At 44.9% G+C, this 27,704-nt stretch overlaps 1 protein-coding gene across 1 annotated transcript in view; it reads left to right on the top strand.

The window, feature by feature from the left end:
* RCOR1 (REST corepressor 1) overlaps positions 1 to 27,704 on the top strand; it is a 164,288-nt gene that overhangs the window by 38,096 nt on the left and 98,488 nt on the right.

A 27,704-nucleotide genomic window follows, 5' to 3' on the forward strand; every position in this document is an offset into this window, starting at 1 on the left:
AGTTTCCATACTTTCCTAGGGAACAGAGCGCTCAAGGGAGGCTTGTGTGATATGTAAGTTATGCATGCACTGGCCTTTTGGTAATTGCTTGTGCCACTCCACACGGTGGTAAAACTTCCCAATTCTCTGGCTGGGCTAAACATCACCTGGGGCACATGCATAATGACCCCTCTTATTAAGGCAAGTCACTGCAGGGGCCCCTTGTTGATTCTGAAGGACAGGAAGGGCTTTATTTATTTGTTTCCCACCTCAACAGTGCTCGGGTAAAATGGGACGGGACTAGAGAAAGAAGCCCAGTGATCGGTAGAGACCCCCCCAGGGAACCCGAAAGCCTGGTTGCCCACCGCTTGATGAGGCACCATCGGAAATGTGCGGAAGCAGCGGAGGCCTGATTTTTAATGAGGCCTTGTGTGCTTTTTGGGTCCCCCTGCAGGGCACTGTTAATCAATAGATGCTACTTAATCTCTGCAGCATCCTTGTAATGAGAAAGTTTTAAAACTTGGGTGCCGTGAGATTTTAGAGTATAAGGAGAATGGTTACCAGCAGTAGTATTGCTCCGCTTTAGAGCCATGAGCAAAATATGGAAAGATTTCCGCCAGCTCAGAACAACTAGCCTGTGTTTGTGTGTGTGTGTGTTTTTTTTCTTTTTCTTTTGAAGAGGAGTATAGGAGAATAGGGGAAGGATCAGTTTTTGTATTTATAGGGCTTAAAGCCCTTCCCACGGGGTTATCCATAGACCCCTTGTGGTTCTGCAGGTTTTTTCGACTACAAATGCAGGCCTTTGCTTGCTCTTTTGATTTTGATACGATATGAATGTATATAGAGTTATAGTGTGCGCAGTTGTTGTGAAAGTAATACGGACGAAGAAAAAACCACGCATGCAGGTCTGATCTCTTTGGAGGGAGAGTAGAATTCTAAAATAGATAAGTATAGTTGGACGTGATGCATCGTGCAGAACACTGAGGGCTAGAAACCCTGTTTTGTAAAAGCACATGTTGAAAACACACATTCTCTCAGGCTTCCAACCCCTGCTGCCGAATTCTGTAAGAGTTCTCATGTTTCTTCTGCCTAGAAACTGCTAAGGTTGTCCTCCATTCTGTTCATCTACACCGGGATGAGCTGTTTGAATATTAGACATCAGACATAAAGGTAAAGGTAAAGGTATCCCCTGTGCAAGCACCAAGTCGTGTTTGACCCTTGGGGTGACGCCCTCTAGCGTTTTCATGGCAGACTCAATACGGGGTGGTTTGCCAGTGCCTTCCCCAGTCATTACCATTTACCCCCCAGCAAGCAAGCTGGGTACTCATTTTACCGACCTCGGAAGGATGGAAGGCTGAGTCAATCTTGAGCCGGCTGCTGGGATTGAACTCCCAGCCTCATGGGCAAAGCTTTCAGACGGCTGCCTTACCACTCTGCGCCACAAGAGGCTCTTAGACATCAGACATAGGCCAGCATATATTGTTTTATGGAAAAGCGTTATCTGATGAAAGGAGCTTTGACTCTTGAAAACTTATATCCCTCAAATCTGATCGGTCTCTACTGGACTCCAACCTGTTTCCATAGCTTTTGAGAGCCATCATGGGCCCATGTAGAAACATAGCAAGTAAATCAGTAATAATACTGGGGGTGTGGGTGGGGTTATCCTTGTACTCTTTCCTAGAAGATGGGGCAAATTGATTATGTAGTGGTGTTGGATAAAAATGACTGATGGATTTTGCAGAGACCTTTCCTTAAAAGATGTCATTTTTCATATAAAATGAAGCTTAAGATCTAGAGTAGCAGGGCAGCATTTACAAAAGGGATGGTAGATGTCTCACCAATACAGCCATAATCCACTGCCTGAACAATGTTTAAAATGTGATTAAATCTAATTAAAGGAGAAGTTCTAACTCTACAGGAGGGGAGAAGTTCTAACACCGCCCTGAGCCGGTCTCCTAGACAGGGCAGTAAAGAAACCTAATTAATTAACTAATTAACGAGCTCACCAACTTTTGTTCCACTAAAATGGAAAGGGGGAGGGGAAGGCATCCATTTACTAGTTTTATGGATCGTGGGGAAATGTTAACTCCTCCCTACACTTTTGTTCGTAATATTTATGTATTTGGATTTTTATACTGCTCATTCTTTACAGCTCTGGGCGGTTTACATGGAACATTATGTAACTTTACATGGAATATTACAGTAATCTATAACATTATACATGTTTCAATACAACATCACAACAATCAAGTAACAATTTACAACATAACATAAATAACAACAATACTGGGGAGATCAAATTGTTCGGTCATGGAAGGGCGTCTGAGGGGGGGGGGCAGCAGATGTTCTCAGTCGGTCGGCATCAAGCGAATGCCTGTTAGAGCAGTGGTCCCCAACCCGCGGGCCGTGGCCTGATGCCGAGCCATGGCTCCTTCTTCCCTCCCCCCCCCGAAGCGAGAAGCTCGCCAGGCCGCGAGCAAATCGGCCGCCAAAGTGGCCGATTAGCTCGCGGCCTGGCGAGCTTCTTATTTCGGGAGGGGAGGGAAGAGAAGCTTGCCGAGCCGCAAGCTAATCGGCCACTTTAGCTTTAGCGGCCGATTTGCTGGCGGCCTGGAGCCGGGAGGGGGAGCCGCGGCCTCCGGCGCAAACGCGCATGCGCGGACTGCTGCGCACGCGCGTTTGCGGGCCCCTGGGCCGCCCTCTCCCCCCACTATGCCGCAGCGGTCTGCAGTGGGCGAAAGCTTGCGGACCGCTGTGTTAGACGAGCTCCCTTTTGCAGGCCCTGCGGAACTGTGGAAGTTCGGGGAGGGCTTTGATCTCCTCAGGGAGTTCGTTCCACCAAATGGGGGCCAGGACCGAGAAGGCTCTGGCCCTTGTTGAGGTCCGACGTGCTTCTTTGGGGCCAGAGATCCGCAGCCAATTGGAAGTGGTGGAGCACAAGTCTCTTTTGGGGGTATAGGCAGGGAGGCGGTCTCTCAAGTACACCGGGCCCAAACCGCGTATGGCCTTAAACAAGGGTTTGCTGCTATTAAGTACATTCCAAGTTGCCAAACAGGGATAAGAAGCAGTCGAAACCAAGACAGACAAATGGGGGTGGGAACAGAAGAGGGGAAAGAGGAACAAAGGCTTATCATGAAAGGAAGACAGTAAAATGAAGGAGGACAGCGTGGAGAACGAGGAAGAGAAATTAAGATGCACTAAAATGCTCCAACAAGGAAGATCTGACTGAGGAGGCAAAACTCAAGCTGGGTGGAAGAAGAAGAAAAAGGACACAGAATGCCGTAAGCAACAACCTTTGTAAGAGGCTGAGGCCTAGCCATGGCAGTAGCTGCAGTGAGCTGTGTTTGTGGTCCTGCTTTCTTGCAGCGCTGGCTTGGCTGATGGGCTCAGCAGGATGTACAAGCATTTGCCCCCTTGTAGTAACCTCTGCAGAACAATACAGTGAGCCGAAAGGCAAGCTTCTGCTGCTGACTCTGCTCTCACTTCCTGCACTCTTAGTAGCTGCAGTGCTGAACTGTATATTGAAAATAAAATAAATTGGATGCATTCTGAAAGCAATGTGATTCTGGTTTTAGGGGCCCTTCAGCTGTCTTGGGCCCTGGTAAGTGAGCCAGTTTGGTGTAGTGGTTAGGATTGCGGACTTCTAACCTGCCGATCCGGGTTAAATTCCGCACTCCCCCACATGCAGCCAGCTGGGTGACCTTGGGCTCACCACAGCACTGATAAAACTGTTCTGACCAGGCAGTGAAATCAGGGCTCTCTCAGCCTTATCCACCTCACAGGGTCTCTGTTGTGGGGAGAGGAAAGGAAAGGCGAATGGAAGACGCTTTGAGCCTCCTTCAGGTAGAGAAAAGCAGCATATAAGAACCAACTCTTCTTTTCTTCTAATTTTGTGTCCCCCCCCCCGGAAGCCTTGTCTCTTTTACTGCAAACCAACATGGCTACCCATGTAGAACATGCTTTGGGTGAGTAACAAAGATCAAAGCCTTGTTTTTTTTTTTTGGCGGGGGGGGGGCTCACTTTGCCTCACCCCCTGTCAGGGAATCATTTCTAGCTGCCCATCTCTGTATTGCTAGCTTTTGATGGTGACAAAGTATGGTTATTTACCTTGCTAGACACACTGTAGGTTAAGTCCCATCTAAAATTCTGGTGTCCATAAAGCCTTTTTTTAAAAAAAGTTTTTACAAAGAATCATAACTTTCCCAACTACCGTGGTAGCTCGAGACACCTCCAGAAATACTGCTTCTGGGATGTGCTAAATCACCAACAGTAACACGGGGTTGGCTGGGTAAAAATTGCGACACCAAGATTGAAGTCCTTGCTCCTCATTTGTCAGCTAGCAAACCCTGGTATTTCAAACAGTCTGCCTTCGTATATCCTAAGCAACCCGCATGATTAAATCATGATGTATGATGTGAGAAATTCGGCTGGAGGTTTCATTTGAAGTCTCTTTCACATGTCTCTAGCTCGCTCCCTTTGAGTTCCCTGCGTTTGATTTTCTGTTTGCCTCCTGCTTCTCCAGACCTGTGCAGTACAGCCTGCTTTTTGCTTGCGCAAGGGAGAAAGAGTATCATCTGATACCAGGGAGGTAGCAGCCTGCAGGCATGCAAGGCAGGCAGGCCAAAGTTAGCTCTGCAGCTACAGGATACCGCTCCAAAGAGCAACGTGCTAGTCACGCTTGAGTCACATTTCGGCTGTCGTGATTTCGAGTAGACGTGGGGGAGTCATGATGCAGACACACCTTGCTTGCTTTCGCGGGATAGCTTAATAGTTGCACGGGGTGACTCTGGCTGCTGCTTGAAGCAAGTGGTCCCCCGGCCGTGGGCATTGATCTATTTGTTAACTAAAAATGATGCCGGAAACGTCTGCCATTGATGTATATAGATATAGATTACCTTTAATGGCACGCTGTGTTTTCCCCGAAAATAAGACAGTGTCTTATATTAATTTTAGATAAAAATGCACTAGGGCTTATTTTTGGATAGGTCGTATATTTATTGACATCAAAAAGAAGTGTTAAATTTATTCTAGTTCCTCCCGGAACCCCGTTAAATCGTACCTTAAGTGTAGAGCAAGCTTCTGTCCAGCTGGGGGATTCTGGGATTGTAGGCGGAGCTGACAGAGGCTGAGCGAGCAGGGGCAGTCACGTTTGAGGGAAAAACATTTAGTCTTGCCAAAATCAAGGCCTTCCATGCATAAAAAGAATCCAAGAAGTATAGATACGGAGGGAGAAATTTGCCAAAATCTAGGGGAACAAGAGCCACAAGGAACTGAATTTAGAAGCTGGAGTTCCAAATCCTAAAATCTCAGTGCAATCGTTCTATAAATATATTTTTTCTCTTGATAAGGACACATAAGCAAGGTGATCCCTGATCAGATCTCCCTTCTTTCTAAAATTCAAAACTGGTGCGTGGGTTTTTGAAAGGTACCAGAGTGGCAACGGGGAGTAGGGTTGAGCTCTCTTGGAGTTACCTGACTTTCTGGCTAAATAGATTGCTTGTTTACCTAAAATATTCCTTCCACTTGGAGAAAATGCCTACCTTGAAGGTGGACTATATGCCATTATACCGCTGAGGCCCCTCTCCGCACTAACTTCCTCTCTCCCAGGCTACACTTTCAAATCTCCATTTCCAAACCTAGAGTTTTATTTATTTATTTTTTAATTACTTTTTATACCACTCTACCATGCGGCTCAGGGCGGTTTACAGTGGATTCGTAGAACAATACAAAAATTGTTGACAACTCTAACAGTAAAGGAGAGGAGATATCTGCATTCCCTTGCCGCGGGCCATCTCAGGCCCTGATTTGGGCTGGGGCCAGGAGGGCGGCGATGTTGAGCGTATGCGGGGATTAGCCCCCCTGCCCTGTTGCTGCCAACCCGGCCTTTCTGTCCCATGCATAATCGGTCAGGGTGTCTGTTGTGGGGAGAGGAAAGGGAAAACAAATGTAAGCCTCTTTGAGACTCCTTTGGGTAGAGAAAAGTGACATAGAAGAAACAACTCTTCTTCAGTAATATCAGGGCTCTCTCAGCTTCACTTCCCTCACAGGGTGTCTGTCATGGGGAGAGGAAAGGGAAGGCAAATGGAAGCCTCTTTGAAACTCCTCTTGATAGAGAAAAGCGGCATTTAAGAACCAACCCTCCTTCTTCTTTTTCTTCTCCTCCTCCTCCTCAACAACAACCTGTGAGGCAGGCTAAGCTGGGAGTAAGTGGCTCAAGGGTCACTCAGCAACTTTCCACAATGGGGAAGGGGCGTTAAACCTACATCTCCCAGCTTCTACTCTGGCCGTCTGACCGGCACACCATGCTGGCTCACTTATCCCTACAGGGGAAAAGAGATGTGGACTGCTGTTGTCATTAACAAACGTACATCTCTTTTAAAAATCCTCCTGTGGAAAGAAGAGGGCAATATTTAGGTGTGTCTTTCTTGAATTTGTGCATTACTCAAGCGACATACCTCAAGCTACCCCAATCCCAGAAACTAATCCTGCGTTGAGCAGGGGGTTGGACTAGATGGCCTGTATGGCCCCTTCCAACTCTATGATTCTATGATTCTATGATTCTATGATTCTATAAGCTAAACGGGTGGGTGTGGTTAGTAGGCAGGCGATGGAAAACGGCCATCTTGCCTTGAAAACCTCCTGGGGGGGAGAGGATGCCATTAGCTGGCTGCAGCCTGATGGAACTTTCCATCAAGTGAGAGATCTTTGTCCATAGTCTCCATTCAAGACTCCTGAAATTTTGAGTTTGACAGTGACAGCCTGAGCTTGCGTCCTTATTGGGCAGCAGATCACAGCTAGGCAAAAAACAAACCAAAACACCAGCATGCAGGTGACAACAGCCTCTGCTGGGGAGGGGATGGAGGGCTTTGCCCAATGCTCTGTTGTAATGCTAATGGTTTCGGTAGCAAACATCCTTTGATGTAGAGCTGCTAGGTGCCCATGCGGGATGCAAAACAAGATTGAAGGTGAAGGGAAACCCGGTCTTAGATTATGCTGAGGGAACTGCAGTGCTCCAGGCTGCAGGTTGTGATTATAATGTCTGCTAAGTGATTGTATTAAAATATATAGAGGTATAATGCAAAGGGCCCATGATAAGCCGGTGTGGTGCAGGGGCTGGGAGGGTCTTGCTAGATCAGATCCAGAATAAAAGCCCAGGTATCACTGGACTTCTGTTTTGCTACCATAGACTAACATGGTGTCCCTGCTGCAACAGATTGGCAGTCTAGATTCTGATTTCCCTTTCTCACTGGCCAAGTGCTCCATTGGGTGGTCTACAGATGGGACACAGAGACCTTCCTTACTCTTGTCCCTCCCCCAAAATATTACTGTTTCCCCTTAAAAAAGCACTTAGTTTGTAGTCCACGGACTACAATTCCCATGAGCCCCTGCCAGCATCGCTGGCAGGGCCTCATGGGAATTGTAGTCTGTGGACGTCTGGAGGGCCGCAGTTTGACTACACCTGTTCATGAGTCTAGTGAACACCATCTTTGTTGGGCACTCCCAAATTGTAGTATTTTGGGAGAGGGCTAGCTAGAGGACTTTCCTCTATTATACAGTGAATCATTTGATAAACCATTGTCCTCACTCCTCCTCTCCCCTGCCCAGTGTTAGTAATTTCTAAACTCTTTAGCCCCATATTTTTGAGCCTCGTTTTGTAGAGGTTTTCCTACCCTTTTGACTGTTTTGGTTGTTCTTTTCTGCTCCTGTTTCAAGTCTACAGTGTCTCTCTTGAGGTGAGTGTGGTCAGAACCACATACAGAACTCAAATGTATACTGTATTTCTGCGCAATGCCATTGGCATTCTGGCCATGTTCTCGCCAATTCCTTTTTTGATCAATTCTAGCCCCACCAAGATATTTCTTAAAAAATTGCCTCCTATCATTTCTGTTCTTAAAAGCACTCGCAAGCCCAGCATAATTTAAAAAATCTAGCAAATAACAGAACACAATCTTAAAATATTATATATGTTAATTACATTTCAGTTCGCATCTTCCACCGAGGAGTGTTGGGGTAGTGTAGCTCTCCTATTTTCCATTTTATCTTCACAATGACTCTGAGGTAGTTTAGACAGGGAGAGGGAGAATCTGGTTCTAGGCCTTTCAGCAAACATTGTGGTCGATTTGAATCCGGGGGTGTCTCTAGTTGCTTCATTTTCATTTACGATAAAGAACTTTTCTTGAGGAGGGAATTGTTTGAATATTTATACTGTCTCTTTTTGTCTGGGGAATCAAAGGGGGGGGATGTCTATCATCGTCCTCCTCCATTTTATCCTCACAAAATTTTGCAGTTTTAGCTTGTTTTGTATATCTGTTACTTCTATTGGTTTTGTGTTTTTAGATTGTGTAAACGGCCCAGAGATGGGATTCAGAGAAATCCCTAAATAAATCCCTAAATAAGTAAGCAACAACCTTGTGAAGTGGGTTAGACTCAGTGTGCCCTTGGCCCAAGGTCATACCCCAGTGGGGATTTGAAACGGGGTCCCCCAGATCTTAGTCCAACCCCGTAACCACTATACCACATTAACTCAGGAGAGAAGGGCCCAAGAAGTTTCAGGGCTAGAGGAGCCAACAGCAAAAAGATCCTGTTTCTGGTGATGACTTGATTGGCCTGCTACAGACTAACAACCCACCCATTTTTACATTCTGATATGTTTGTTCCCTTCCAGTCTCTCCTTTGTTATGTAGCATGGTCAGCCCAGAGTGGGGTGAAAAGTAAACTGTGACTACGCCCCAGTAGCAGAAGAACTAAAGAATCTATGTATTAGGATTTTTTTTAAACCCTCTCTCTTGATTTAAGGCATTTAATTCCTTTTGATCTTTGGAATTCCTACTTAAAAGTATTCCCTGAATTGGGAGAGTTGCAAAGGTTGTTTACACCAATGCTATTAGCTCTTTGCAGAAGGAGGGCTGGAGCCATAACCCAATTACTGCTCTTAATTTTAAGTCAAATGAATCAGTACACAAAACTGATTCCTTCTCTCCCCCCCCCACCACCCTGATTGGAAATCAGCAGGGCCTTTTCAGTTCACAGAATTTAGTTTTAAGAATGCTTGATTAAATCATACTGGGTACCCATGAAATTTATCTTAATGTGTGTTTTCCTGTTCCTTGCTTGATTTTGTTGTGTTGATTTGCGGTGTTGGTATCGATCGACTGGGATTCCTAATTTAGCATTTTTTTGGTTTGGTTGATGTAAACAGCTAAGAAATCTATGTGGTCAGGATAATACTTGAGGTTTGAGTTTTACAAACGCTTGCAGGATTTTTCTTAAAGATTTGTTGGAAGCCTCCCTCCTTAGGGAAACAGAGAGCATACTCATGCCGGACAACCCGGAACTGCAACTGCAAACAACCAAAGTTGTTCAGTATTGAATTGGTAATCGTGTCTATTTGCTGCTGTTACTTTTAAGAAATAATGTTTTGTGAAGTAGTAGTGAGAATGTCAGGCTAAGATCTTAAATTTTCAGATTGGGGAACCTGATGCTGATCTCAGCCTAACCTACCTCACAGGGTTGTTTTGAAGACAAAATGGAGGAGGGAAAACGATATAAGCTGCTTTTGGTCCTCTTTAGTGTGACATAGAGGTGGAAATGAAACATTTTCCACATAAAGAACCTTAGCAAAATGTTTCTTTGTTTATTTCTGCAGGGGTTCCCTTCTCCTTTAACATCTTCTCTTCCACCACAAAAAAAAATGACTTTTAAAGAAAGATGTCAGGATGTTGCCTTTTTGGAAAACAGTACAGGACTCCCAGTTTAGAATTTTTTAAAATGCCTTTAAAACAATACCCTTTCTATGTATAAAGCATGAACTGTAGGAATCTTAATGGCCCCTCACAGCCTAACAGATTTATTACAGCGTAAGATTTCCCGGAGCAGAGACCATTTCAGCATGTTATGGATTAAAAGTGCATGAAATGTATGTTTCGTTCATGACATTTCCGTGCAAAACACATCTGTATATAAGGTAAGCCCTGTGCCCCTTTAGAACAGCTGTAACTGGACAACACAGCCCTTCTGTTCAGCAATTTGACCGCTCTAAGGTAGTCCCTTGGTTAGTAGAATTAAACCTACTGATGATGATGGAGCAATTTTGTGCCCCCTATGAAGTTTATTTTAGAGAACAGTGGTTTGCAGTTTATTAACAAGAGTGCCCCAGACAACTGAACTTTTCTCCCACAAGTTTCTGCATGGTGTTGTTTTTGAAAGTTACACTCTTGGAGGAAACGTGTTTAAGCTTCCCCACTGGAATACAAAACGTGGCAAGCTCATTGCTAATGATGCATTTCCCCACCTCCCCAAAAAAGGCGTTAACCTTCAGCATTTGAATAACTTATTTGCATTCATGCTAAGTGCACTGCCTTCTGCTTTCCCTCATGTTTTCCAGGCTCCTTCGTTCCACCAACAGCCTTCTGGTTTTTGTATTTTACTTAGGAGAACCTGAACAGTATCCTCCCTTGTTTCCCCAGGAGGAATTGGAAAGCACATTATTAATATAGATTTTAGGGGATCGTCGGGAATAGCTCTGTACAGGAGGCCTTAAACACTGCTTAATTTATAACTCGTTAATTAAAGAAGAAGCTACTTGATTGGTGAGGCTTTGGTCCGGAAGCCTTCCGCCGCATTTATCGGGCCTTCTAAATGTGCACCCAGACTGTTCATCGACTGAGGATTTGCCGTGAAGTCTTGGGGGAATCTTGCTGAGTTACAGAGCTGTGTTATTTGCTGATCAAGGCTAACGTTGCATTCAAAAAGAAACAGTGTGTGAAGAGGGAGTTACAGCGAAACATCGGTGAATTCTCCCTGGGATGCTATAATGCGCTGATCCCTTGGAAGCCTCCAACTTCTTCTTTGTAATGACGTCTTTTCGCCCCCATGCCCTGCCCTTCCGTTTGTCTGTATAGACAGAAGCGTCTCTGCTGGCAGCAAAACAATTCTCTTTCATGCCGTTATTGTTCCAGCCGAATTGTGCATTCAGCATGGTTATCCAGAGTAGTCTGGCAATTGTTTCTGAAACTGGAGCCCCAAATATTAAGGAATTGGTTTAAAAAGGTAAAGGTATCCCCTGTGCAAGCGCCGGGTCATGTCTGACCCTTGGGGTGACGCCCTGTAGCAATTTCATTGCAGACTCAATACGGGGTGGTTTGCCAGTACCCTCCCCAAAGGAATTGGTTTAAAGGTAAAGGTAAAGGTATCTCCTGTGCAAGCACTGGGTCATGTCTGACCCTTGGGGTGACGCCCTCTAGCGTTTTCATGGCAGACTCAATACGGGGTGGTTTGCCAGTGCCTTCCCCAGTCATTACCGTTTACCCCCCAGCAAGCTGGGTACTCATTTTACTGACCTCGGAAGGATGGAAGGCTGAGTCAGCCTTGAGCCGGCTGCTGGGATTGAACTCCCAGCCTCATGGGCAAAGCTTTCAGACTGCCTTACCACTCTGCGCCACAAGAGGCTCTTGGAATTGGTTTAGTGTGATGCTATTTTGCGTGATTCTTTGCTGATGAAATCTTTGCAAGGGCTCTGATTTGGATGCCAAATGGCCAACCTCCCTAGCAGTAGGTGGACACCTGCTGTTACAACTGATCTTCAGGAGACAGAGATCAGTTCACCTGGAGAAAATGGCTGCTTGAGACTCCATAGTTTATACCCCATGGAAGTCCCTCCTTTATCCAGAGGCTGCCCTCTTCAGACACTACCCCTAGAATCTCCAGGTATTTCCCAACCCTGAGCTGGCTACCGTAGGAGCAGACCCATGTTCAAGCAACTGATGCACAGTGCAGAGTTCTACATTTGGGTCACAAGAATGAGAAGAGTGCGTTCTGGATGGGAGATACACTTCTGGGTAGCCGTGTGTGTGAATGAGATCTTGGGGACTTGTGGACTGTTAAGCGGATTATGAGCAGACAGTGCGATGCGGTAAAGAAGGCAAATGCCGTCTTTGTGCTGTATCAACAGAGAGGCATCACAACCAAATTACAATGTCTCAGTCCCGTTGTATGCGGAATTGGTCAGACTGCATCTGGGGGCCGGTTCTGGAGGCCTCACCTCAAAAAGGACATGGACAAAAATGAAGAAGAAGACTAAATGAGAGGGTGCAGAAGAGAATGACAAGGATGATCCTGGGCGAGGAGGCCCAGCCTTGTGAGGAAAGGCAGAGGGATTTGGGAATCTTAAGCCTGGAGAAGAGGAGGTTGAATGGGGACATGATTGCTGCCTTTAAGTATTTGAAAGGATGTCAGAGGAGGGCAGGGAGCAGTTCCTGTTGGCAGCACGGTAATGGGTTTAAACTATGTGTATCAGGGGAAGAATGCCTAGGGAGGTGGTCACCCCCCCCCCCCACCAGCAGTCTTTCAGCAGCGGCTGGACAGATACTCGCCATGGATGCTTTAAGCCAGGGGTAGTCAAACTGCGGCCCTCCAGATATCCATGGACTACAATTCCCATGAGCCCCTGCCAGCAAATGTTGACAGGGGGTCATGGGAATTGTAGTCCATGGACATCTGGAGGGCCGCAGTTTGACTACCCCTGCTTTAGGCTGATCTTGCATTGAGCAGGGGTTTGCACCAGATGTCCTGCATGGCTGCTTCCAACTCTTGAGTCTAACCTAGCCATCCAGTTGGTGCTATCACCTTACACATATTATCCCTGCGCACAACATTGTACTGGCTGCCAAAATGCTTCCAGGTTCACTTCAGGGTGCTTGCGCTTAACTTTCTAAAGTCATCTTGGCCTTGGGGCTACTTACGTGAAGGATCACCCCATAGGGACCCATATGACACCTGCTGTCGGGCAACAGGCCTTTTTGGTTTTCCATGAAGTTGAGCCTCTCTCTGCTTACAGGCCTGTTCAGTGGTTGCCCCTTTCTTATGGATTAGCCACCCACAAGGGTAATGGTTCCATATGCCATGTGAGGCTGAAGCTTCATATAAAAACTTTTTGGCCAGGGGGAGATTAGATTTTATTGTTTTCTATTCCTGTGACCCCGCCCCTACTGCATTGTTTGTTGGAGGTCTTTGCTGTCTGAATTGCTTTTCAGTATTTTGTAATCTGCCTTGAATCCTGGTGATAGAGAGGGGGCTATAAATGAGATTATTATAATTATTATATAATTATCTTTAAATTTTAAAGGTAAAGGTAAAGGTATCCCCTGTGCAAGCACCGGGTCATGTCTGACCCTTGGGGTGACGCCCTCTAGCGTTTTCATGGCAGACTCAATACGGGGTGGTTTGCCAGTGCCTTCCCCAGTCATTACCATTTACCCCCCAGCAAGCTGGGTATTTTACCAACCTCGGAAGGATGGAAGGCTGAGTCAACCTTGAGCTGGCTGCTGGGATCGAACTCCCAGCCTCATGGGCAGACAGCTTCAGATTGCATGTCTGCTGCCTTACCACTCTGCGCCACAAGAGGCTCTTACCTTTAAATTTCATGCAGTGTTAAATCTGTTTTAAGAATGGTGGAATAGACTTTTTAACTGAGTAGTTACTACTGCCAACTGAGGATAAGTACTGGACTCTTGCACTTTTCTGCTGTTACAGATAGACTTAACACGGCGACCTGTCTTGATCTAACTGAGGATAACGTTTCATGCAGTCGCCAAAGTGGGCCTTGTCTCAGGAAATCCTTAAAGCAGGCCCTTGAGTCACAGCAGAGTCATGACAACCCCTTGGAAGTTCTGCCTCCTGGCGTTTCAAGGCAAGAGATGAGCAGAGGGAGTTTGTCATTCCTTTTCTCTCTACACAGCAGCCTCAGACTTTAGGCTGGCTTACATGCCTTAGCCCAGTGGTTCTCAACCTTCCAAATCTGCGACCCTTTAATACAGTTCCTCATGTTCTGGTGACCCCCAACCATAAAATTATGCAAGGGTTCTTTCACAGAAATTAAACCGAAACTGACCAATGTCGTGAAGATCCATGGTTTATGATTGTATATAAATTAGTTATAAATTATATATAAATTGGCGGGCGCCTTCAGGAGGAGCGGCAACAGTGGCAGTCCCCCCCCCCAAGCTGGTCACCTGTGAAAGGGTAATTCAACCCCCAAAAGGGGCCCCGACCCCCAGGTTGAGAACTTCCCCTTTTGTTAAATTGTGATACATTTTACTTCTTTAGCACCTTACCAAAAGCCAGATTGGTGTAGTGGCTAAGAGCAGCGGACTCTAATCTGGAGGACCAGGTTTGATATCCTGCTCCTCCACATAACACCACCTGGGGCTGGTCACAGTTCTCTCAACCCCACCTACCTCATCGCGTAACTGCCCTCACCACACTCCACATCCTGAGCATGATCTCCTAAAAGCCATGTGACACTTTAAGGCAGCCCTTTTCAACCTTTTGACTGTGAAGGAACCCCAGGGGGGGAAATTTGGATTTTGGGCAATCCCATAAACGGAGACATGTCCCTTCAGAGAAGTGGCTGCAGAAGTTAGATGTGGGAGCCAGCCAGTCAGTCAGTCAGTCAGTCAGTCAGTCAGTCAGTCAGTCAGTCAGTCACTCAGTCTTTCCAAGAACCCTGGTTGGGAATCCCCGCTTTAAGGACTAAGGCAGTGGTTCTCTTCCTGTCTTGTGCATGAGTGTTGAAATCTGTTAATCATGGGCTATGGGGGGAACCTGGGGATAGAAGGCTTACCTTTAATCCCAGTTCTCAGAACTCTTACAAATACAGTAAATCCTGCCCAGGAATGAAATTGCCTTTTGAGAATGCCAGCCCAACTGGATTGTAATTCAGTGTGTTTTGGCAGTGACTTTCAGATGATGCGTGTTTTCATAGCCAAAGGCAGAAAAGGGAATTTTGAAGTTAATGCCTGGTACAAAAGAGCCGGGGGTACTGATATTGCTGTCTGCACTCTGGTATCTTTCGATCTTCAGCCTGATAGACTAGTGGCTTTGCAGGCCTCGCGACTGAAGAAACCTTTCCAATTTAACCTGGTGTCTTGGATTGTGATATTGCCGTTGCAGGGGTTTGTGTCTTTTGCTGTATAAGAGCTGCTGGGATTAATTTTCAAATTGGGAAGGCGGGGGGGGGGGGGGAGGGGAGAGAAACTCCACTGCTTGTTAGCTACAAATCTGTCTGTACTTGCAATTCATTCTCTCTCTCTCTCTCTCTCTCTCTCTCTCTCTCTCTCATGCATGTGCTCTTTCTCCTATATAGGTGAAGCTTCCTCATAAATAAATGTCAGGTCATTTTAAAAGCAGTTCTGGATTCCACTAAAGATTATACCAAGGTTTGATCTGTACTTGAAAATCCGTGGTGTGAAGAGGTGAGAAGAATACTAGGGAATTTTAAAAAGGAATTCTAATAGGGTATATTTTTTGAGCTGTAATTTCTCACCTTTCACCTGCAGTGAGTTAATTTTGTTTTGGTTAAAAAAAATTTTTTTTTCAATCCCTCTTCTTTTATGCATGTGGAGCGGAGGGGGGGGTGGATTTTGGGAATTCCCACTTCCCACAAGAAATGAAAAAAGCAATTTAAAGATTCTTGAGTTAACAGTCACTGCCCTAACTGATGGATTTGTTCTTTCCTCCCTTTTGTTTACTTAAGAAGTGACAGCTGGCGAAATTTGGAATTTTAACTCCATGTGCTGTGATTGTATGATCTTTGCACACATTGCTTCCATGGGCTGGAAATAAAATTAGACATCACAGTGTTCATAGATGAAATTTTGCTGAGCCCCCCCCCCCAAAAAAAACAAAAACTTTTACAGTGCCTGGCCAGAACTATACAAGTTGCTGTGCAATTATGCCTCTGTTCCTATTCAGTTACATTAAAATGTCATACTTCTGGTGCTCAAAAGTTCAATAGCTTCAAGTTTGAATTTAAGTGTTCTGGGTTCACTGCTTGAATGTTATATATCCTGTTAAGTGTCCAGCAGCTAGGAATGGGTATCCGTCTGCTATTTTTAAAATGCCTTGAGGGATACAGTGGGAGCAAACTTTGGAAGTATTGGTCAGTCAGCTTTCTTTTAAAAGAAAGTAGGGATATGCAGAACCACACTTTGAAACTTTGGTGAATTATTCAGTTAGCACGTTTCTGACCAGGAGCTCAGGCTATGTGGCTCTCTCTTTCCCCACTTTGGCTTCCCAGCAGCCCTGTGAAAGTGGCAAGAATGACATGTCCAAGGTCATTCAAGGGGTTTCTGAATGGGCAGGGATTTAAACATCACTCCAACAGTTAACCACTACACCAGGGGTAGTCAAACTGCGGCCCTCCAGATGTCCATGGACTACAAATGCTGGCAGGGGCTCATGGGAATTGTAGTCCATGGACATCTGGAGGACTGTAGTTTGACTACCCCTGCACTACACCATATGGACGTCTCCCTCCTCCTGGAAAATCCTTGGCTATTTTACCTTTGGTGACTTCAGAATTTGAAGACTGTCATTTAAAGTGGAATTTTAGGGACACAATTATGAAAAATTAAGCTTTCAAAAATTGCACTATTTCATTTGGGGGCATCTCAAATTTCATTTGAATGTCTTTTGTTTGGTAAAAATTTGGAACAGGCATAAAATAATGGATAGTATGTATCTGATTTTAATGTCCACTGATCGTACTTTTACAATGGTTAGCTGGCAGACATTATCCATCTTGTTGGAATAAATTCTGACAGGCAGGTGAGTCTTTTGTAAGTTTTCAAAGAAATAAGCCTATATCAGCGTACAAACTGTAGAATATGTAGCTCTTTCCTCTTTGTTTAATAATCTCTTATTTTACTAAAAGTCAGACACATGGCTCTTTTGGTTGATGGTAGTTGAGAATGTGGCTCTCCATAAGCTGCACAGTAAGTTTGATTGCCTTACATGGTCAGGGTCACTACATTTTGGCTTGGCTTCTCCGCCAAACCATGGTTTTGTTCACATTAACCTTTATCTACATCTTGCATCTTTGCATGTCAGAGAACTTGAGGAGTGGGGCATGTACACTTGTGTATGCTACTGAACAAGCAGAAGTCTTGGTAATTTGCACTGCCTCTGCCTGCTCCAGAACAATATGGGGAAACTTTTCCTCCTCTCCCTTTATGAGATGAGAAGTGAGAGCTTGCTTGTTATGCTGTAAGCTTTGGAGATGGGAGAAGCTGCCGTACCAGCTCCCAAGCTTAGCTGTCCAAATATAAGCCCTCCAGAATTGTTTGGTGAGTGTTTAATAGTATGAAAGAACTCTTGGGAATATCTTCCTTCAAGTATATGTGGCACCCGTGGTAATCATAAAATATCCTACTCTAGGGGTCCACAGTGTGGTCCTTGTGGGCACCGTGGCACCAGATGCCATCTATCCTAAACAAGAGTTTTTAGAAGGCGGGAAGGGTAGGATGCTTCCATCCAGCATCACTTAGAATCATTGAATTGGATGGTACTTCTAGGGTCATCTAGTCTAACCCCCTGCACAATGCAGCATCACTTCTGATTGACCACTGGAGATTTGATTGGCTGTGCAGATTTATTAAAAATGTCCCTTTAGCAGTAGCTGCCACTGTAGCACCAGGAGCTTCACCGTGTGGCTGAAGGTCACATTTTCCAGGTAGGTCCTGGAAACCATTTTCCAGGTAGGTCCACCTCTTGTGGCAGCCATTTCGTTGCTTCTGTCCCTACTCTGTATCAGAATTCCAAATGTGCTCATGGGCAGAGACAGGGTTGCCTTTTGTCCTCTGCAGTGAAGTGGGACTCCAATGGCACCTTTAAAAACAGTGTTTTTATTCCAGCAGAAGCCTTGGCTGATTTATTTATGCAACAGAAAGGTGGGTGGAGATATTACAAAGAAAGAAAACAAAATCCAATCAGTTCATTTAAAAACAGAGGTGAGACACACCCAGGTGTTGTTAGATAGGCAAACGGTAAAACAGTGCAGTATGGAACAAGATAAGCAGGTACAATAGGGCTGCATAGAGGTATGCCTGCATTAAAACCTGTTAAGAGGGTGGGGTATGCAAGATATTGGCACCTAGTGTGTTTTCTTAAACTAGCCTTTTGCTATTAATGGATTTTTTCCTGTCACGGATATACTAACAGGCTACTAATTTGGTGACTCATGGTGATGTTGGAAACCTTTTAATTCAACTTTTACAATTGCTCTTTTGCAATAAAACTACCTAGATTTGGGGGAGGGAATGCGATAACACTTTCAGTTGCAGAAAGAAAATGGCAGCGAGATTCGAATCCAGTTGAACCCTGGAGACCGACAAGATTTTCGAAGTATGAACTTTCAAGAGCCAAAGCTCCCTTTGTCAGATAGGGAAATAGTGGTTTCTTATTGCCAGCATTGGCCTATATCTGTTAACGAGAAACCTGGGAAAACCGTGCTTGTTTGCAAAGGCAACTAGGTTTCTCTGGAAGCAATGCCTCGATCGTTACTCCTTCAGCTTGTTCTACTCCGGCTGTTGATTCTAATATAGAGCATGCAATCCAGGAGCTGACATTACTTCAAGAAGGACGTAGATAAAATTGAAAGGGTACAGAGGAGAGCGACGAGGATGATCTGGGGCCAAGGAACCAAACCCTATGAAGATAGGTTGAGGGACTTGGGAATGTTCAGCCTGGAGAAAAGGAGGTTGAGAGGGGACATGATAGCCCTCTTTAAGTATTTGAAAGGTTGTCACTTGGAGGAGGGCAGGATGCTGTTTCTGTTGGCTGCAGAGGAGAGGACATGCAGTAATTGGTTTAAACTTCAAGTACAACGATATAGGCTAGATATCAGGAAAAGGTTTTTCACAGTCAGAGTAGTTCAGCAGTGGAATAGGCTGCCTAGGGAGGTGGTGAGCTCTCCCTCACTGGCAGTCTTCAAGCAAAGGTTGGATACACACTTTTCTTGGATGCTTTAGGATGCTTTGGGCTAATCCTGCGTTGAGCAGGAGGTTGGACTAGATGGCCTGTGTGGACCCTTCCAACTCTATGATTCTATGATTAATGCATGTGATAAGAGGAGTTCATTCCAGTGGGGTATATAGGGCCTGTTCAATAGCTGATGCACCAGGACAAACATACATGCGCACTTGCAAATAGGGTTGCCAGCCTTGTGCCAGCAAGTGCTGTGAGGTTTGAGGAATGGTACCTGGGGAATATGGAGTTTCAGGAAGATGTTTATTATTTATTTATTTATTATATTTATATAGACCGCCCTCCCCGGAGGCTCAGGGTGGTTATGTGATGTCCCTTCTGACGGAGGCTTTACGAATGTCTGTAATCTTTGTGGTAAAGACCATAGAGACAGGGAAATTTCTTAGAGTGTCACAGAGAATGTGGTATAACTTCAGGGGGGATGTGATATTGCTTTCAGGCGATTCTCTAGGATCCCTCCAATCTCTATGGTCTTTACTCCCATTCTCTAATTCATCTTGTATCTTTCCAAGATGGTATTCTGAGGAGAACCTCAGAGGTGCTCCTTGGTGCTGATCTCAATACAGATATTTGTGCCCAGAAACAAATAGGTGAACATTGTAATTGTTGGAGCACCTGTGTATGATGGATTTTGGAATAACTACATTTTCTGGACAATCTAGAAAACCCCCTGGTACAGAAATCAGCAGCCTGTGGCTTCCGTGCTAAATTTGATACAGTAGAGAACCAAATTTAGAGAGTCTCTTGTGCGCAGGGTGATAAGGTAGCCGACATGCTGTTTGAAGCTCTGACCATGAGGCTGGGAGTTCTATCCCAGCAGCCGGCTCAAGGTTGACTCAGCCTTCCATCCTTCCGAGGTTGGTAAAATGAGTACCCAGCTTGCTGGGGGATAAAATGGTAATGACTGGGGAAGGGAATGGCAAACCACCCCGTATTGAGTCTGCCATGAAAACGCTAGAGGGCGTCACCCCGAGGGTCAGACATGACTTGGTGCTTGCACAGGGGATATCTTTACCTTTACCTTTACAGAACCAAACAAGGATCTTCTAAAAAGAAATGAGAAGGTATAGTGGAGGGTAGTAGAAATGTAGAGGTAGTAAGGATGTAGAGTAACTGATATGTGAAGGGAATGGCAGGCAAAGTTTTTTTTTGGGGGGGGCATAAAGGACTTCTTAGAGATGCTTTACAGAAATTGAAATGATAGAAGTGAACAATTGCATGTAATTCCAAGTGAAAGTACCAATGCGTAGGTACTTGTCAATGCATTAATGCAATTTTGCAGGGTACTCCTATGTATTTTTACTGTTATTTGTGAGACCTTGTGTGTTCCACTGCCTAATACAAGACTCGCAACAAGCAGTATTTTAGCTCTAGAAACTTTAGATTATTAATCACCATGTCATATAATGTAAAGTTTCCTATGCAAATAGGATCCCTTCTACTGGCTTTCTGTTGATTGATTACTTTGAATGTTGACATTATTTGGCTTTTTAATTATAAAAGGTCCGCTGAGACCTGTTTCTGTCGGGATCAGTGCCCCCACTTCTATGAAAACCTTCTTCTGAGATGGAGGACACATTTTGGTGAGTGGTTCTCACTGTCCATTCAGGGAGGCAAGAACAAATTCTTTCTCCTTCCTCACTCTTTTGTGAGAGTCACCCTCCTCTTTAGTTATTTTTCTGCCTCATCGTGAAGAGCAGTTGTTTTTCATCTACTCTGCGTTTTTTCTCCTGGCAAGAATAAAAGTTGATTCATTTGACATGGCGTTGGAGGAGAGTTTTGCAGATACCAGGGATCACCAAAAAGAAAAATAAATGGATACTCTCCTTAGAAGCTAAAATGACTAAACTGAGGCTATGGATGACATTATGAGAAGGAAAGAGTCACTGAAAAAGACAAATAACGCTAGGCAAAGCGGAAGGCAGCAGGAAAAGAGGAAGACTGAACACAAGCTAAGATCTGTGAGATTGAAGCCACGGCCTTCAGTTTGCAAAACCTGAGCAAAGCTATTAATGACAGGATGTTTTGAAATACTTTAATTCATAGGGTCACCATATCAGGAGACGAGCTAGTTCTTTAAACTCCACTTTTCACTACCCAAAGGAGTCCCAGAGTGGCTTAGAAACACTATTCCCTTCCTCTCCCTACCCTGTGAGGTAGGTGGGACTGAAAGAGAGAGAGCTCTGTGATGCCAGCCCTTAAGAGAACTGTGAATAGCCCTAGGCCATCCAGCTTGGCTGCATGTGGGGGAGTGAGGAATCAAACCTGGTTCTCCAGATTAGAGTTGGCTATTCTTAACCACTACACCATGCTAGCTCTCAATTTGAGAAGCAACTTGACAGCCCATAACACACTTCTGGAGAATTGGGGACCTACCTGAGCTTCTTTTCCCATGGTGTTTAAAGGGCACTTCCTAAGTGTGAAGGCAGGACATAGATTTTCTAAATGATGCAGCTTTATGACAAACTCTTGTGAAAACAATGAAGTGTGCGTGCACACAAAAGCTCATACCGTGAACAAAACTTTGTTGGTCTTAAAGGTGACGCTGGACTCTAAATTTGTTGTTCTGCTTCAGACCAACACGGCTAACCATTTGAATCTATCTTGTGAATGTCAAGTGCTGACAAAACTCACAACAAAACTTCTATGGAAAGAAAGCTTTAATGGAATTTAGCTCTAGTCACTATAACTCGAGCTAACTTCCATTAAAGCTTTCTTTCCATAGAAGTTTTGTTGTGAGTTTTGTCAGCATTTGACATTAAGTCAAATCAGTCAACTACAAAGCATGGTTACATGGGAACAGTGAATAGACATGGGTTACAAGGACATAGCAATACGCAAAAGGAAGGTACAATAGGAAATAGGCAAGATGGAGTCACCCAGGCCCGGTGAACAGATCATGGCAGAGAACAGGGACTGATCCTGAGAGTGAAAACAGTATGCTCTGTATCAAACTACGAAGACAGATATTCCTGTAAGGCCCATAAAGCTACGGAAGATACTTCAACTGTGTCACCCTGGTTCTTGCTTGTATTTTGGATTTCCTGTAGAATTACTAAAGTTTAAACCTTTTCCATTCATAATCTGTCCTACGTCTTTAAAATGAAAAAAAAAAGGTAGGTGTAGCCAACTCTGTTCTTCACTTGCCTTTAAGTAAATGGCTCTCATGAGACACCACCCCGGTTTGCTTAGGGTGTGTAGTCAAATAATTGTCCAGGCTATTAAGCATTAATCAAACTTCTACGCTCATTTCCAAATGTGGATTTTTTTCTTGGATCAATCTACCTTGCTTATTCAAAGATGTTGATTATAGAGTGGACCATTGAATAGAGTCTAGGATCATTTACAAAATGTTGAACAAAACAGGAACCAGGATTCTATAAGTCTAGATCAGGGGTAGTCAAACTGCGGCCCTCCAGATGTCCATGGACTACAATTCCCAGGAGCCCCTGCCAGCGAATGCTGGCAGGGGCTCATGGGAATTGGAGTCCATGGACATCTGGAGGGCCGGTTTGACTACCCCTGGTCTAGATAATAAGTCTAGACTTATTACTTTCAATTAATTTAAATTATAGACTCATAGAGTTGAAAGGAGTCAGCTGATTCCACTGCTGAACTACTCTGACGGTGAAAAGTTTTTGTCCTAATACCTAAACCCATTAGTGCAGGCCCTGTGCTCTGCTGCCAACAGGAACCATTCCCTGCTCTCCAAGTAACAACCTTTCAAATGGGAAATTTAACCCCCATCTGGGCAATGGAAATATTTCAGGGCAGGACCAGAATAAGGAAATACCTGGGGAATAGCTACCTACATGTTCTGAAACACGTAACATCTTTGCAGCATTACCCTTTTTGTAAGGGAATTGTGCAATTGGGGCATTTTAAAACCACCCTTGTGGCAGCTCCAGCTTGAATCTAATTTTCTGCAGTAATTTGTTGAAGCCTCTCAGCTGCCTCCCTTACCTTAATTTAAAGGACAAAATAGCAGGAGTTCTTTCCCAGGGAACCTCTTGTCAGAAACTCTTCTCTTGCTGGGTTTTTAAAACTTGTTGTGGGGTGGGGGGGGCAGGGCATGAGGGTGGTAATTTTTACAATAGCATGATACATATCCTGTGGTTGTAATATACCACAACCAACAGAGATCGAAAAGATTTTGGTTTTTAAAACTGTAGGGAGGGGAGTACAAAAGTTTGATCACACTGTTTATAAGTGGAGGGATAAAACACGGGTGGTATCCCTTTTTAGTTTGGAGGACGTTTCAGCCTAAGGAAACTTCGTCTTGCTTAAGTGGCTCTTCCTCCAGGATGGAGGAAGGAAGTGTCAGGATGTGGACTGGCGTCCTTATGCAGTAAAGGTCAAATAGCTGGAACACTGCAATCTCAAAATGGCACACGAAATTTTAAAAGTCTCTTACTGCTTACCAGTACGATAAAGCAAAAACAGAATTTAAAACTCACTAGTCATTTGCACATAACCCCCACACACCCTTTCAGCTAGTCCAGTTAAAATGTCTATTGTTTATCATCATCATCATCATCTTTTAATGTATAGGCTGCCCTTCCCCGCAAGCAGGCTCGGGGCAGCTTACAACTTGTAATTTCAGCTAAGGAATCTTTAAAAACATCATTTATTAAAAACTAGCCCATTGCTGTTCCACCATAGTTCTAGTGGCCATTCTGTTCCAAGCTATTCAAGGGCTGTGGCGTGGCGTGGCGTCTTCTATGGTGCGGCAATAGACGGTATTAACCAGGAGCGGACGTGGGATGAGAAAAGCAGAGGGAGGCCGACAGTTTGTTTTCGGTTTATCCTGGCCTCAATCACAGGTCTGGTGGAAGAGTGTCAGCCCCTGCGGAACTTGGTTAGTCCCGATCTCATTCGGTTGTTCGTTCCACCAGGCAAGAGCCAGGGCCAGTAAAGTCCTGGTCGAGGCCAGCCAGATTTCTCTGGGGCCAGGAATCACCAGCAGATTAGCATTTGCTGATTGTCAAGTTCTCTAGGACAGGGACAGGGGTAGTCAACCTGTGGTCCTCCAGATGTTCATGGACTACAATTCCCATGAGGCCTCTGCCAGCGTTTGCTTGGACATCTGGAGGACCACAGGTTGACTACCCCTGCTCTAGGAGGCATACTCGAAGCAAATAGCAAATGTCCCCTTTTGAATAAGGTGATGCATTGACTGCTGGCTGTGTAGCTCCAGGATTTCTTCAATGGGAGGAGGCTTACTTCTTGCCTGGAGCCCATACACTTGTGGATGAAGCCCAGCTCTGCTTCCCCTGTTGGCAGAGATAGGTGAGACCTTAGAGCAGGGGTAGTCAAACTGCGGCCCTCCAGATGTCCATGGACTACAATTCCCAGAAGCCCCTGCCAGCATTCGCTGGCAGGGGCTCCTGGGAATTGTAGTCCATGGACATCTGGAGGGCCGCAGTTTGACTACCCCTGCCTTAGAGACTTCAATGATTTGGATGAGAAACTCAGCCCAGACAACTGAGGTGCTGTTTGCTGATGTGCTTCATTGAGCATCAAGGAGTATTAGGCTAATGTGGTCTGGTTTTGAACCTGGGCTAGACTACTGTAATGAACTTCATTCAGGATTTCCCCTGAAGGCAGCTTGGAATGGAGCCGTGATTATATAGATTATAGAAGGCATGTTTTGTGAGTCCCGTAAGAAAGGTGTTGCCAGTTCATTTCAGGACACAATTAAATGCTGTTTTTCAGCTTTTAAAAACTCAAAATGGATTACGTTGAGGTGATCCGATGGTCTACCGCAGGGGTAGTCAAACTGCGGCCCTCCAGATGTCCATGGACTTCAATTCCCAGGAGCCCCCTGCCAGCAAATGCTGGCAGGGGGCTCCTGGGAATTGTAGTCCATGGACACCTGGAGGGCCGCAGTTTGACTACCCCTGGTCTACCGGCTCAGATATTAAATTTTGTGGTTGTTAGGGTAGGCTGTAGTAAAAGGCCGCCCTGCATAGCTTCACTTTCTGAACTAAAGTGGTGGCCTTTTTCTGTGATGATGCCTCGGTTTTGAAATTTGTAATCGGTTCAGCATGAAGCAAGCTGTAAGATCTCAAGTGCAAGGGGGAAATGCTATTGATGTACTGGGTGTTGTGGGTTTTCTGGGCTGTGTGATGTTGGTGTGCTTGTTTTAGTCCCAATCCCTGACACGAAGAGATCCCCATCTTTCTATGTCCTACCTCTGAAGATGCCAGCCGCAGTTACTGGCGAAACATCAGGAACTAAAATTGATAGCTTCTTAATCCTCCTAGTGAACAGGAAAAGAGGTGGCAAAATCACTCAACAGTCTAGAGGTGTAAATTACAGGCTTTTCTTTAATTCAGCCCCCCCTAATTCAGTCACTATAAACATGATCAGCTCTCTACATAAGAAGCGTGAGCATATTTCATAGATGGCACTATATAATATTCATTAACATAATGCTAAACTGCAGTGTTCCCCAACCCCCAGGCTGCAGCCTGGTACTGGGCCGTGGAGCCCTCAACACCTGGCCACGGCGGGGGGAGGGAGGCGTAAGCGCCAGAGTGCCAGTGCACCACACTGCAGGGGGGGAGGTCCGTGCGCTTGCGCCCACCAACAAGCGCCGCTCTCCCTCTCCCCACTTCAGTCCCTGGGCCTCCCTCTCCCAAAAAGCCAGAACCTGTGAGGTGTAAAGTATTATATTTAAAAGTGGCATTTCATAGAAGGGGCAAAATGATTTGGCCTGTGTAACAGGTGGGTTTCTGTTTCTTATGGCTGTCGAGTTAAAATGGAAATAAGTTGGTGGTTTCTAGTAAACAGGGGTGGGCAGTGAGACTCGCGGAGGCTGAATGGTGATCCTTTAATTCTGCACGGCTTCCTGTTGTTCAGACTTTGAACCACTTCTTGCTATCTGTTCTAGCCCTTTAAAGAAACAGCACAAAGCCAATTCTTTGCAAAATCCTGCATGAGCATCCCGTCCACTGCAGAAATTATATATGTCTAAAAGAATTTGCATAATGCACATTTAGGGAAATGTGATGTAATGGTCACATCTCCATTTCTCAGCCTGAATAATATATATTGTTCAATTAGAACAGTAGATATAATTTGACTAGCACTCCCGCTGGAAGTCACTGATCCAGTTCTGCATGCTGACACAACATAGCCAAATTCCCGTTTCTCTCCGCTGGCTCTCTTGGCTAACAGTTTAGGGAATCAAATAACAGCCTTCGCTGCAAATCTCCTATTTAACCATATAGCAAGGGCTTTTTTTTTTTTTTTGTGGTTATGGTTGGCTCCCTGAGGATGTCTGAAAACGAGATCCATGTCTCCATTTGATCTTATGAAACGTGGTGTAGACATGCCTTACCCGTATTCACACGAAAGTTTTCCTCTACCTTCGCTTCCAAGCTGAAGAGATTTACATTTGGAGAATCTGATCCTGGCTTTTCCAGCTGTTCCTTATCTCTCTGTATATAAATGCTCCTCCACCAGGCATTTGGTTGAGGTCGACCTGTACCATCACTTCCCAAGGGCCCTCCTCCTGAGCCCCCACTGCAGTTCCGCCCAACCCACTGGGCTATCAGCACAAGTTACTTTACTGTTTAATTTTTCTGCAGTTCCATGTTGCTTGTTGTTTCATTTCATTCATCACTGTTAATCTAAGTTATCTGGACTTTTTCTGTTCTATTTCATGTGAACTGCCCTGAGCCTTCAGGGTGGGCGGTATACAAATATAATAAATAAATAATTTTCTCAAACCCTGGATTGATGCGATTTTTATGAGAAGAACGTGGTTCAAGTGTATTAGCAGGACACTGAGTGGGGATAAATATTTGAAGATCCTTCCCACATTAGCATCCTTCCATCGTCTGCGCTTGGCTGCCACTTTCCCTGCTGGAGGGCTTTTCTTTAAAAAAAAAAAAAAAGGTAGTTGCTGTTGTACCAACATTATAGCAGTCTAGATAGCTCAGCTTATTGGAGCTGATTGGAGCCTGAGACCTAATTGTGATTAGATCAGGTTTTTCAACATGGGGTTTCTTGATGGCCCTGGAAGTGTTTCCTGAATGAAAGAGAGCGAGAGAGCGATGAATTTATAGAATCATAGAATCATAGAATCATAGAGTTGGAAGGGGCCATACAGGCCATCTAGTCCAACCCCCTGCTCAACGCAGGATTATTGAATTTGTTCAATATTTATTGTGATATGGCCATATATGGTCATGTTGGTTCTCCCAAAATGGCCAATGATGGGCCTGGAGGGGGTGGGGAAGGGCCCAGGTGGGTGTGGACACAGCTATGCTCCCCAACCATGTTCTGCATGATTGTACCACTTCTGGGGTTTCTTGACGCCTGAAGGATGTTTCAGGGAGTTTTCAACAATAAAAATAGTTGTGAAAGGCTGTTTTAGATGGAAGACCACCAGAGAAGACAGGGGCTGCTGTGCAGAAGTAGGCAATGTCAAAACTACCTCTGCTTTTCTCTTGCTCCAGGATTGGGGTAGTTATGAGTTGGTTGCAACTCGACAGCACATTCTTCTAACGTTATAATCCATTATTATAAGCACTATATGCTATTTCCTCTAAATTTTCAGCAACCCTTTAAGAAAGCTAGTGATTTGGGGTTAAAGAAATTAAAATGGCATTCTGTGGCAATAGAGTGTTATAACATCACATCACACAATAAATAAAGCAATAAAAATGGTTGACTTTTTTCTTTCTATAAAAGCCCTCTAGTGGTGAAGCGTGGGCAAAAATATAGGGAAAGCCGAGGCTGATGGGTATGCAGACCTTCTATGGGGGCAATCCACTGCCAGCGCAAATGGTTGGGGAACAAAGAGACCTTGCCATGGACATGTAGCCCTAGATATATTATAGATGAAGCATCCTTACCAGCCATAACATTTATCTGAGTTTAATATTGTCTTT

This window comes from Paroedura picta, chromosome 2 (genome assembly GCF_049243985.1).
Source record: "Paroedura picta isolate Pp20150507F chromosome 2, Ppicta_v3.0, whole genome shotgun sequence".
NCBI lineage: Eukaryota > Metazoa > Chordata > Lepidosauria > Squamata > Gekkonidae > Paroedura > Paroedura picta.